This window comes from Bos javanicus, chromosome 21 (assembly GCF_032452875.1).
Source record: "Bos javanicus breed banteng chromosome 21, ARS-OSU_banteng_1.0, whole genome shotgun sequence".
Taxonomy (NCBI): domain Eukaryota; kingdom Metazoa; phylum Chordata; class Mammalia; order Artiodactyla; family Bovidae; genus Bos; species Bos javanicus.
In genome coordinates, this window is record NC_083888.1 from 41,347,711 (window position 1) to 41,360,335 (window position 12,625).

The 12,625-nt window shown below is 39.7% G+C and overlaps 1 protein-coding gene across 14 annotated transcripts in view; it reads right to left on the reverse strand.

The window, feature by feature from the left end:
• HEATR5A (HEAT repeat containing 5A) overlaps nt 1-12,240 on the reverse strand; it is a 97,309-nt gene extending 85,069 nt beyond the window's left edge. For 8 of the 14 annotated variants that reach the window (XM_061394089.1, XM_061394085.1, XM_061394093.1 and 5 more), the window contains exons 1-2: nt 12,048-12,136; nt 10,134-10,200 (exon numbers count right to left, since the gene is read on the reverse strand). The gene's annotated coding sequence lies outside the window, so the exon portion shown is untranslated. The other 6 variants (XM_061394092.1, XM_061394080.1, XM_061394090.1 and 3 more) reach the window with 4 other exon arrangements.
• Nucleotides 12,241-12,625: the final 385 nt, after the last annotated feature.

Consider the following 12,625-nt stretch of genomic DNA (forward strand, 5'->3'; position numbering starts at 1 on the left):
TTACCTAGACTATAACACTGTAATAATTGTGATATAACTGAAAAGAGCCTCTTTAAAAGACAGTAGTTGCAAATTGATGAACTGTTGGCTAAATTTCACCTGCAATATATGTACTGGGGAAAAAACTGGTTACTAACATTTAAACACAAGATTTTACACAAAAATCTGGGTCCATATCCCATACAGCAATGAATGACTGAATCTAAGGGGAGCAGGGACTCTTATTCATTCACATTATTCATTTACATTATTTGCCAACTTCTATGGGGATTCAAGTTTTCAGCTCCTGCTCTTGCTTTACCTTACTTTCGCCCTCTGGCTTGGGCAAGAAACCCTCCTTTTCTTTCTTCATTTATCAAAGTGAAGTGATGAAAATATGCACAGTAAAGGTAATAAACACTACAGAAATAATTTCCAGAAGAAATCTAAGTATACCAAAGGAGAAAAGCAAGTTTGTACTCAGTATCTGCTATTGCGTGAGGAAGAAAAAAAATAACCTGAGTATCAGAGAGAAAATTTCTTGTAACCACCAGGGCAAGTCAAAACCCTATCTTAAGAATCAAATTACCCTTTTTAGAGGTCATTAGGACTGCTGAAGAGACATTTTTTTTCCTTAGGCAGAAGCAATATTGTGGTGTAAAATGATCTATCAAGAAGCAAAATAGCTAACACAATGCAATAATAAATAATTCAGTAAAGAGCTAGAGATCATAAGCAGGGCATAAAGTTTATCTCCCATGCCCTCAATACATTCCTCATATAAATTACTCTTACGAAGTAGACAATTCACACTGGTAATCCCACATCCAAACCCCCAAATCTACAACGGCCTCTGATCTCCACATATGTATTATCAATGACATAAGTAAATGCACTTTGCAAACAACAGATGTTCCTGCTCTAACCTACAGTGTAACTTAAGGATGATGAATACAAATACAGTCAATCTACTGTATGTTTTAATTCAACTACAGTCCTATGGCTATACGTACCTGGAGAATGCTTATTTGTCTAATTTTTCTCTTATTTTCCATTTTTATGCTTCTCGGGAGAGGTTACAGAGTGATTAATTTATTAAAAGTGAACACATATAACAATGTATTTTTCAAGGTACAGTTATGCTACTTGAAAAAAAGGTGTCATCAAACCACTGTACCAACTATAAGGCCAACCATTATTTTTGACAGACACTAATTATTACTGATCACTAATTATAGTCCAAGCACAGCTCTAAGAGCTTTAAATATTCTTGAATAAGTTGCAGAACTGTCCATGGGTAGTTATTTTTATTAGCACCATTTTAAGACGAGGAAACTGAGGCACAGAGAAGCTGAGTCACTTTTCTAAGGTTACACAGAAAATGGTCATGCACTGAAGCGATGTAACTCGAGATATATGCGCTTTATGCTGCCACCCTTTTATCCAATCAAGCCTATCAAATACCTTGAAGCCAGGAATTTTATTCATTCATTCATTTTTACTAATATACTTGATGTACAATATTACGTTAGTTTCAGGTGTACTACATAATGATTTGACATTTTCTAATATTTGAAATGATCACCATATCTACAAAGGACTTTTGGGGAACATAACTATTTTGAGAACATATGTCATTTGGGGGAACATATGCTCAATTTCATGCAGGGGGAAAAGTCTTCTTCATATTTTTGGTCATTTTAGTTTCTTAAAATGATTTATTATATCATTTTGAAGAATGTATGGAGAAAAAAAAAATCACAAATAAAGAGACCCCCTCAAACACAAATAAGACAGGTTTGTCAAATTGGTTTTCTTTCTTTCCTGAGCAATAAAAGATTAATTTACAAAATGAACAAGCCATTCAGTAAATGGAACTGAATCATGCAGTTAAAGTTTTGGAATGTCTCAAATTTAAATTACTTTTCTTGGCCTCTCAAGTCTTTAAAAGACATCACAGCAGCTGCAACTCCGCCTCCAGCTTTCAGTTTCTCAGTTTTGTTTAAAGAGCATAGAGTAAAAAAAAAAGGAAACAAAAAAAATCCTCTCAAGAATCTCCCATATTTCAGGGTACACACATAAATCTTAAAATCTATACCTTTCAAAACAAACAAACAAAAAAACCAAAACAGTAATTAGCTTTGTTGGGGAGGGAAGAAACATTCCTCTACCCTTCTAGGTTTTTCTGAATTCTGGTCTAGGAATTAAATTGGCATGGACAGATAAACAGGAGAAAAAATTCAATTCCAGACATAAGGAACCCCCCACACAGGAAGATCAAAGACCCCAGATACATGAAGTGTTGAGAGACAGAAAGGTAAAATGAGGTATTATGCCACTCTAAGCCGAGGGAGCCTGAGGCTTCAAGGACAGGAACAGTCACAGGATGACTAAGGGGAGTAAGATGTTCGGTAAATAGATGTTTGCTCTGACAGAGATGGGGCTACTTAGAAAAAATTTACCTCCAATAACAACTCTTCCCTGAGACAAGTCCCCAATTTAAATTATTCTAAGTAGTTAAGGGAGGACAATATTTTCTCTTGAACCCATGGGTTCAAAAGAATCCTCATGCAAAAGTGACACCTTCTGGGCAGCTTGATCTGAATCCCCACAAGATTTAATCTAAAAGAAGATGGATCATTTTTTACTGACCTGACACTCCCTATGACCTGTGATTCAGGCTTTGCACAATTATAGGTAACAAAATAGGAACTCACAAATTACACAGAGCGTTAGGTCATAATTAAGATGTTGCCTAAGGAAGGCTGCCCCTGGTAGAAAGCAAATAAGGTCTTTTTATCACTGTACTTTAAATATCCCTAAGTACAGTCTTCACTGATTGTAGAGTACAACAAATATTAAAGCAAGTCACTTGTGATTCCAGAGTTAATAGTTTCATCTTGATGATTTGAAAATCCTATCTGCATCTTATTTTTTAAATCTGAAGCACCTTGCTTCTTCCTACAATAAACTATTTCAAAATCTACCTTTATTAAAAATAAATCCTTCAGGAAGTCTTTCAGGATTAATTCCCCTATTAATACTGTCTTCGCTCGGTACAAGATTTCTTTTATTATAGATATGCTTCATAAAGTGTTGGGCTTTTCTAGCCATCATTTAAATTGTGAGATGCTCCTGGTATTTTTCTGATTCAAAACGTTAGCAATGATTATTAAAGCAGTAGCACTGTGGGTAATGCTATTTTCTCTAGTCTCCAGATTTTTTATGATTTTAAAACTTTTAAAATGAAACCCTTAAAAACCAATAAACTGAACTTCCACTGATTCCTTACTTTTATAATTCACAATACCATTTGTTAGCATCACCTTGGTAACGCAAGTGGGAAGGACACACCTATTACCTGCTGCAGTTCATGGCAAAGCCTCTCACTTTCCCACTAATTCCCAAAACACAAACTGATGACAGTAGCTATTCTTTTTCTTTTTAAATTTCATTAATTTTTAAAATTTACTGATTTTTAACTGGAGGATAATTGCTTTACAATATTGTGTTGGTTTCTGCCATATATCAACATGAAATCAGCCACATGTCCCCAACCTCTTGAACCTCCTTCCCACCTCCCACTCCATCGTATCCCTCTAGGTTGTTACTGAGCACCAGATTTGAGCTCCCTGCATCATACAGCAAATTTCCACTGGCTGTCTTAATTTTACACATGGTAATGTATATGTTTCAATACTACTCTCTCCTTTTGTCCCATTGTCTCCTTCCTGCTCTCTGTCCATAAGTCTGGTCTGTCTGCATCTCCACTGCTGCCCTGCAGAAAAGCAGCTATTATTCACTGAGCCAAGATCTTTTTAGGTGCTTAAATCTCTAATCACCACAGGAAAGAAAGCAAGTATTACTGGTCCCCATTTTACATTAAAAAAAAAAAAACTTTGATGCCAGTAAACAGGAGAGATGAGAACAAACCCAGGTCTCTTTGGGAACAAAGCTCATTCTCTTTCCTCAGTGCTAGGAAACCTTTCCACCGGAAAAAAAGGGAAAACAGCATTTTTGACATTAAGATGTAAGGGACAAAAGTGTAGAACAAACAGAGCATGGCGGTGGAGGTGGGGCCTTACTTTGTATCTGGGCTCACTCTGCCGATTTCCCCACGCATGTGGGCATGCTCAGTCGTTCCACCTCTTTGTGACCCTATGGACTGTGGCCTGCCAGGCTCTTCTGTCCAGGCGATTCTCTAGGCAAGAATCACCTGGGTTGCCATGCCCTCCTCCAGGGGATCCTCCCAACCCAGGGATCGAACTTGCGTCCCTTGCAGGTCCTGCACTGGCAGGTGGATTCTTTACCAGTAGCGTCACCTGGGAAGCCCCAATATTTTGCCCTATACCTTTCGGTAAATCACAAAATCAGTTTTACCTCCCAACTCCTTCAGGGACAAGGGTCAAACAATTAAAAAGGCAGTGTTGGGAAAACAGCAAAAGGAAGAACACAGATGAGGTAGGTAAACTGTTAAAAAAGCTGAGCATGTCAAAATAGTAGACCTATAACAAAATAGACCACTCTGGTTAATAGCAACTCTGGTTGCTTTTAAAAAATACAAAGTTTTTTGAGCCTAAACCAACTTAACAGAATCTCTGAAGGCTGAGGTGCTATGATAATGGGAGTTTTCATTTAATCCTCACATGGTGAGGTGACTAGGCGACTAGGCTGCAGCTCCAGCCACCCCCTCAAAGTCATCCCTCTGCTGGCCAGTCACCCCTATTGTCCACGCGGAAAATCACGTCCAGGTTTTGGACCAAGAGCTTATGAGAAGCCCATGCCCTGTTTGCTTGTCTTTGACTTCACTTTGTCTTCTTTGTAAAAGGATGTTTTTAACTAGAAATAACCAAATGTTAAAAAAAAAAATAAAACTAGCACTATTCATCTACAAAGAATACGGAAACTAGATAATATAGGTATTTTAATAGCTGATGAGTGTCCCCTACTCTCCTATAATTCATTTATTACCTTGGGTAAAAAAGATTTAACTTATTATTTTTAGATAAGCCCAAAGAAACCGAAATTGCTTTAGAAAATAGCAGGAAAATGACAATGAAATTCAAATCTATGATATTACTTGATATGAACTTAGACGTTCTAATACTCTGTAATAACTCTAAATAAACCAGTTGTCATTAGTCAAATACTTAAAATGTTAAGTGTACAATATTGATTAAGCTCAGTAAGAATTTAGCTGAGTGATTCAATATGTGTACATTAAATCTAAATATTATAAATGCAAAAATTTCACAGCCAAACTGAGATTTTAGAAAAGCTGATAGGTTTATAGTGACAGTACAAATAGGTTCAACTCTTTTGGAAAATATAAAGAAGTCAAAAAACATCAAAACCACCTGACGAAAGGATGAGTTTTTGAAAATTCGTGGCAGAGAAAGGAAAAGGAAAATATCAGAAGTGTAAGCATTGATTAGAGCATTGTGAGAGGTGAAAACTGAAAACCTGCAAGTCCATCATTAGAGAAATGATTCTTTGACATTTTCAGACACTATCAGGCTCTCATTAAAAACTGTAATTGTAGAAACTACAAGTGCATAAATTTTAACAGGTTAACCTATTGAGAGCATCCCCACAGGTAAAGCAGTGTTTCCTAAAAAGCGTTGTGTAGAACAGTAGTGAAAAAGAACAAGGAAATGAGGATTTGTGTTGTATGTGAGGGAACGGAATCCTAATCTTTTCAGGAAACACCAAGTTGGCAGTCTTCCTTCCTATAGAGGGTCTCCACACATGTGCTATATGTAATGTACATTATATACTGCCAGAAGGGGGTGTGTGTGTGTGTGTATGTATGGCACTTGACGTTTCTCAGCATATTTTATGTACTGACCTTTGCCCAATTTCTACCTTTTTCTTTTCCTCCCCCTGCTGGGAATCCTGAGAACTCAGTGTTCTATAGAGCACAATCTTTAAATACTAATCATTAGAGACCACTATAATTCAAAAAATTTTTAATTCCCTTTTAGTTATACTATGATAGGATTTTTATAGCAAGTAGAAGAATATGTAACAAGACAATGTCACACTGCTACTTAAAAGTAGCCATTTCTGGTTAATATTTTGGATCAAATTATCTAACATTCAGAATTCTAAATATAAACAATCTTTTCTTTACTACTCCTGGAAGAAGAGTGAAGAAAAAAAGAACAGTTTTAATTAGCCAAATGATTTATCAGTTCACATAAAAATCTGTGTTATTCATAACTTTCAACCAAGTTTCACACCATACCCATTCTGAGCTAAAAATGGCTTGTTGCACCATAAATTTTAATATTTGATTTTTGGAATTCTGAATACAATTCCCATAACATCAATTTAATTCATGTTTCTTAAGTCATATGACAACATGACCCAGGCACACAGCACTAATAACCTGTTTTACAATACAATGAAAATACATTCAGTGTACCTAGATTCAAATACTTCCTGCAAATGTGGTAGAAATGCTGTGAAACCTGCTTATCACGGCATAATACAAATCAGTTGGAAAGGCAGATTCACTCAACTCCAAGAACTGATTAAGGAGCACATCCTGTAAGACAGAGAAGCTAGAATGGAGTAGGAAAGAAACAGGAGTTATACAGAAATGGATAAAGTGAGGTAAGAAAGGGCCAGAAGTAGGTATGCAATTTCCTTTGCCTTCCTCCCGTTTTTCCTCAAGTGCTGCAGATTACTACTAAGGATGAGAAGAATGGCAGAAGCTGGATTCAGTGAAGGAGGCTGCCAGAAGAGGCCTCTGGCGTAGCCTAGCTCTGGCATTCTCCCTCCAGATTAAAAAAGAGAAAACCTTAGAGGGTAAAAGGAAGTATGGTGGGAAGGGCGCAGGGGGCTGAGCAGCAGAACCAACTCTAACAAGGCAATGATAGGAAAAGAGACTTAACATTTCTTCAGGATTTCCTTACTAGAACCTTTTAATTCACTATCTCATTGAATCTCCCTACTACTGTGGTAGGTGAGTCACTAAATCGTGTCTGTCTCTCGAGACTCCATGGACTGTCGCCCACCAGGCTCCTCTGTCCATGGGGTTCTCCAGACAAGAATACTGGAGTGAGTTGCCATTTCCTTCTCCAGGGGATCTTCCTGACCCAGGGATTGGACCCGGGTATCCTGCACTGCAGGCAATTTCTTTACCAACTGAGCTACCAGGGAAACCCTTCCCTAATACTAAAACTCAGATATTATCATCCTTATTTTACAGATGAGGATAAAGAATTAAGAAATCTGTCCAAGATTTAAGTGAAGAAAGAAGTAGAAGAAAGAAGGTAACGCCTACATCTGTCTAGTTTCAATGTCCATGCTCCTTCAACTACTTCATGTACTCTTCATACAGTTTCTAATCACTGACAGTTACTACCACGCCCACTGAAGCATTTAACCTTTATAACTTTGTTTTCTCTTATCAGTTCACTATCCACTTAGGTCTCCAGTACTTCGAGGCTTTTTGATAAAATGTGAGGTGTACTAGAGACATCAACTTCCAGAGGGCCCTTCCCACCAAGACAGCAAATCCCTAAGTAACTAACACTAACACCGTTAGTCTTCCCTGGTGGCTCAGACGGTAAAGAATCTGCCTGCAATGCAGGAGCCTTGGGTTCGATCCCTGGGTTGGGAAGATCTCCTGGAGAAGGGGAGGTCTATCCACTCCAGTATCCTTGCCTGGAGCATTTCATGAGCCTGGTGGGCTCCTCCATGGGATCACAGAGAGTCTGACACAACTGAGCGACTAACAGTGTTAGCTTAGTCCTTGGTTATTCTTGACAATTTTTATCACTCTTCATTCCACAAACCAACTCTTCCACCTCCCCCTGGGAAGAAAGATATCACTCTGGACACTTTGCAGTGCCAGAAGGCAAGTTTTAAAAGAGAAATTTTACTCTAATGTCTCCCACCACACTCATCTGAAAGTCACTACCTAAGCAATCTCACTACTTGGTACCTAGTAAAGAATTCAGTAATAAGAAGTAAAAAACAAACAAACAAAAAAGTTAAAAAAAAAGATACATAGCAATTAACTGTTTCAAAGATCATCAACTTTACTGACATAAGTTTTTTGTCTCTCGGGGCCTGCTGACTCTTAGTTTAGTCTAGACATGACTAATAATCCAGCTATCTGGATTCTAGTTGGAGTGGGGTAGAGCCCCATATTAAAAGCGAAGGAGCAGACTAATTGAGAGCATGAAGAAGTTGAAGCAGGCAGCTAACAGCAATGGAAGAGACCAAAATACTATTTAATATAGACACTTTAAAAAGCAGGCAATATGGGGATACTTAGTTCAAGAGCAAAGTGCGTAAGATGCCAGTATTCCTCCAGCTGAGCAGAGGAATCCTTGCTCAGTTTTCCAAAATATCACTGTATTTGTGCTCAAGTAATCTGCTACTGAGGACTTCCTACTTTAGTCATTAGACCCTACCTGCTTTAGAATCCCCTCCTTTTCCCCCTTCTAATTGTTCATTTCATGGCTTTTATCCTGGTGAGCACTCAGAGTCACCCTTATTCCCACTATGGTCTGACATCTTGGCTTTTCTTCATGGTTCCCACTTCTAATTTACAACATATCTTATAAAGTGCCTAGCCCAGAATTTAGCCACAGTTCTGATCTTCCTGGGGCCCTACCTGAGGGTTTTTTGTTTTGTTTTGTTTTAGCAGACTCCCTGCCAGATGCCTAACTGGGCTCTTAACTTCACAAGTGTAGCTCTCTGGAACAACTCCATTATTCCCTTGTTTTCCGGCTGCCATCATCACATCCACCCAAGTAATATAGTGAACACATCATCTATTACTTCTAACCCCCAGCTCGTCTCAGGCAGCACTCCACAATCAAATTCACTGATATTTCTGCAGCAAAATATAAACATATTCACATAAAGGTAGGATAAATAATGACTATAAACAGCTTCCTATCAGGTCAGGTCATGTTCTGCTGCCAAATGAGTTAAGAAAAGTGCCTTTTGGACTCTGTAATTAAGCTTAAGGGATTCTGTACCTGTATATGCTTCTTTTTTCTTTTTTTGCTTTTCAGATTTCCTCCCAAAATATCTTTTAAAAAATTTTGTGCTTTTCAATGGGTAATTTCAACTTCCTAATAATTTTACTTACATAAAAATGTATGGAATAAGTGAGGTAATGTTTTGACTATATATTTAATACACAAAAACATGCATAAATTCAACATACAGAAATCTACAAGTGCAACAGAAAAGAATATAGATAGATGTTGTAATATATCCATAGAGAAGCATAAACTAGGAAAGAAGTACATATATAAAATATTTTAGAGAAGTTAGAACCATGGTTTCAAAATTGGCAAAAGTATATACTCTGCTTTAATACTTAAATACCACCTCACACAACTTTACATTCTTTCCTGTCACATAATTAGTTCTAATTTCTTATGCAGCATAAACATAACATTATGCACTTTCACTTTTCACTTTCATGCACTGGAGAAGGAAATGGCAACCCACTCCAGTGTTCTTGCCTGGAGAATCCCAGGGACGGGGGAGCCTGGTGGGCTGCCATCTATGGGGTCGCACAGAGTCGGACACGACTGAAGTGACTTAGTTTAGCTTATGACTATATTATGTTTCTTTTCTAGAAATACTTATTTTTTAAGTTGTTACTATTAAAAAAAAGAAGTTCAAACATGATTCAGAACAATATGCTCCAATTTCAATCTGCTGCGTGTCTGTTTCAAGGGTTCCAATTTCCCATTGGGTCTTACTGTAGATATATCTTTGCCTTCATGCTGTTACACTGTGAATAATTTTCTGTCTAGTCTTTGAATCAATGTCACTAGATTCATAGTAAAAAAAAAAAATGTTCAAGTAAAAATAACTGTTATTTGTGAAAAACAGAAATACCTTAAAAAGAGCTTACTAAATTAAAAAAGTCCACACCAGATCCAAATTAAAAGTAGAAGTTATAAAGCTGTTAGAAACACACAAAAATCCTTCCCTTTCTCTAGCCTTCCAAAAGGCGAGAAATGCTGAAATTAAAACTTACTAGGTAATTATGACTGAAAAGCCATGACCTTTTCCCAACATTACACATCTAGGATCCAGAAGCATTTATAGGATGCAGTAGTCCACCTGACACAACTAAAAAAGAAAAATAATAAAAACTGAACTTAACCTACTTCCTCTCACAAAAGATACAGTGACTAAGAGTTTGTAGAGTTCTAGTCCAGTGTCAGCAATTCTTTCCTGTAAAAGACCAGAGAGTAAATACTTTAGGCTATATGGACCACACAGTCTCTATCACAACTACTCATAAACAACACATTAACAGCTATAAATAGATAAAAGAGTGTGGTTATGTTCCAGTACAACTTTATAACAACTGGCAGCAGGCTGGATCTGCCTGCCCATTACTGACCCCTAGTGTAATTTCAACGAATTTAATACTACAACTAGACAAAAGATTCAATTAAATGATACAAACAAATCTCTACTAATTCCTCAGGCCTCAGTTAATTCTTTTCTTAAATGAAATTTAATAACAGTTTCCCAGTTTTGGCACTCTCCTTAAAATGCAGAAATGCTTTTACGTGAGAGGACTAAGATCCCACTTAAGGGCTGTTCAAACCCATTAACTATACTATGGATAGTTAATGAAAGAAGATTCAGTGAAGTCTTAAGATTATAAACTGTCTCAGTCCTCTTTTTGAAATAAAGCTGAAGAAAGGAAGATATGTGCATTGCCTAAAGACAAAAATTTTTTAATTTTTCTTCTTAGAGAATGTATTATTTGGGCAATTTTTCAAAATTTTAGTTTGGCTATGTATTTTCTGTTACTAAAGTCATAAAGATATAAAGATGAAAAGAAGAGAAAAGTAAGCTAACATCCGTAACAGTAGTGGAGGCGCTTAAGCTAAAATTCAGGTCTGTTGTCAATTCAGGAGGCTTGTAGCACTAAAGCTCTCTATATAAATAACTACTTTTTCCAAGTGTCCCTATTCTTATGTTATAAACCCTGCCTGCTACCCATTTCATTAAAGGGAAAAAAAAAAATTCATGGTGTTTAAAATGTAAGATAACCATCGGCTTCAATACTGATCTAAAATCATTTCCTTAAAGACATACTTTCTAAAATGTTTGTGAAACAGGACAATTCTCCTTTCCCCATCCGCCTAATGCCCAGCTTCAAGGACACTTCTGCTTTCTTTCCACTTTAATCTCTTCAGAGTATTTTCTCTGACAAAGTTCTGAACCATACTTACGGGTCCCCCTTTTCCCTCCTTTTAACGTCTTTTCTACTCTCTAAGGTCCTTAAGGGCGCTCAGCCTGAACATAAAAGGCGCTGAGTATTTGCTGAATAAATGACTGCACGGAAAAAGAATGTATAATTATGACCTTTCATAAAAGAGCTCAAATCATCTGACAGACATTATTTGACTTGACTGTTATGAAAATCATCTTGCCAGAGGTATGCATTACTGTGACTAGTATCATAAAGCGCTTCTTAAAAGTTTCCAAAGACTTTACAATCCCTTGCAATGACGCTGTGCTGACCGAGAGCAGGGTTAAGAAATGTTTCCTTGTACTAAGCAAAAGCTAGCCCAGCAAAGGCTCGCTTTCTTTGCGAAAGACTATCCAGTATCCAGTCTCTACAGCTTCAGGAAACCCGCCTCCAGGGTTGCTCGCGGGCGTCCGGAGAACCTCGCCCGAAGCCCGGGTTGGGGCCCCTCTCCGAGCCAACCCCCGACGTTGCGGGCGCCGCTAGGGCGGATCCGGGGAGCGGCGCGCCGGCTAGGCGGGCTCCGACCTTCCGACCTTCTTCGCACGCCCGGGGGCTCCAGCCTCCGAGGCCAGAGTCCACGCCTACCTGTTGTGCTCGGGTGAAACACACTTTCCCAGAGCCCAGGAAGAAGGACCGACTGCACTGGCAATTCGGCCGTCCCCGCGCCCCTGTACATCCCCTCCTCGGCGGGCTCCGGCCCCTTCGACCAGGACACCTAATCCTTCGACCTGTTCCTGCTCCCGGGGTCCCAACTTCCTCCACCTCTTGGCTGCCGCGACCACCCCGCGCACCCCCAAGCAGCTCAACTCACGGTGCAGGCCCCCGGGGTGTGTTTCTTCCCCGCCGGCAGGCAGCCCGGACACCGCTCCCTCGCGCCCAGAGCCGCCTTCACTCCTGGGATTCCCGACTGCTCACCCGCGGCGTCCCCTCACGACTCAGGGCCCGTCCCAGCCCAGCCACTCTATCGGCTACACAGTGCGGCAGGGTAGCACCGGGACTCGCCGGCGGCGGCGACTGCGAGACAGCGGGGCGGGAGGGGCTCGCGCGGGGCGGGGCCGGAAAGCTCTGAGCCTGGAGTGCGGCGGGAGCCAGCGATTGGGAGCCCGCCCCGCACCGCACCGCCGATCCGAGGCCCCGCCAGCCGGCCGCCGAGCTATCGAGCGCCCACTCTGGCAGGCGTGAGTGCTCCACCGCCGAAAGAGCGATGAAGGAGACTGCGGCCCAAGTTGAAGCCAGGGCAGCAGCTTTGCAGTCTGGAGAGCTTGGCCACACCCATTTTTGTTTGTTTCCAACGCCAGCCAGAATCCTTGGGGACAGCCTTCGGGCATCTGAACACGACTAGAGCCTGAAGAAATTCAGGCAGGAAGTGTACGTGGGTGGGTGTAGACA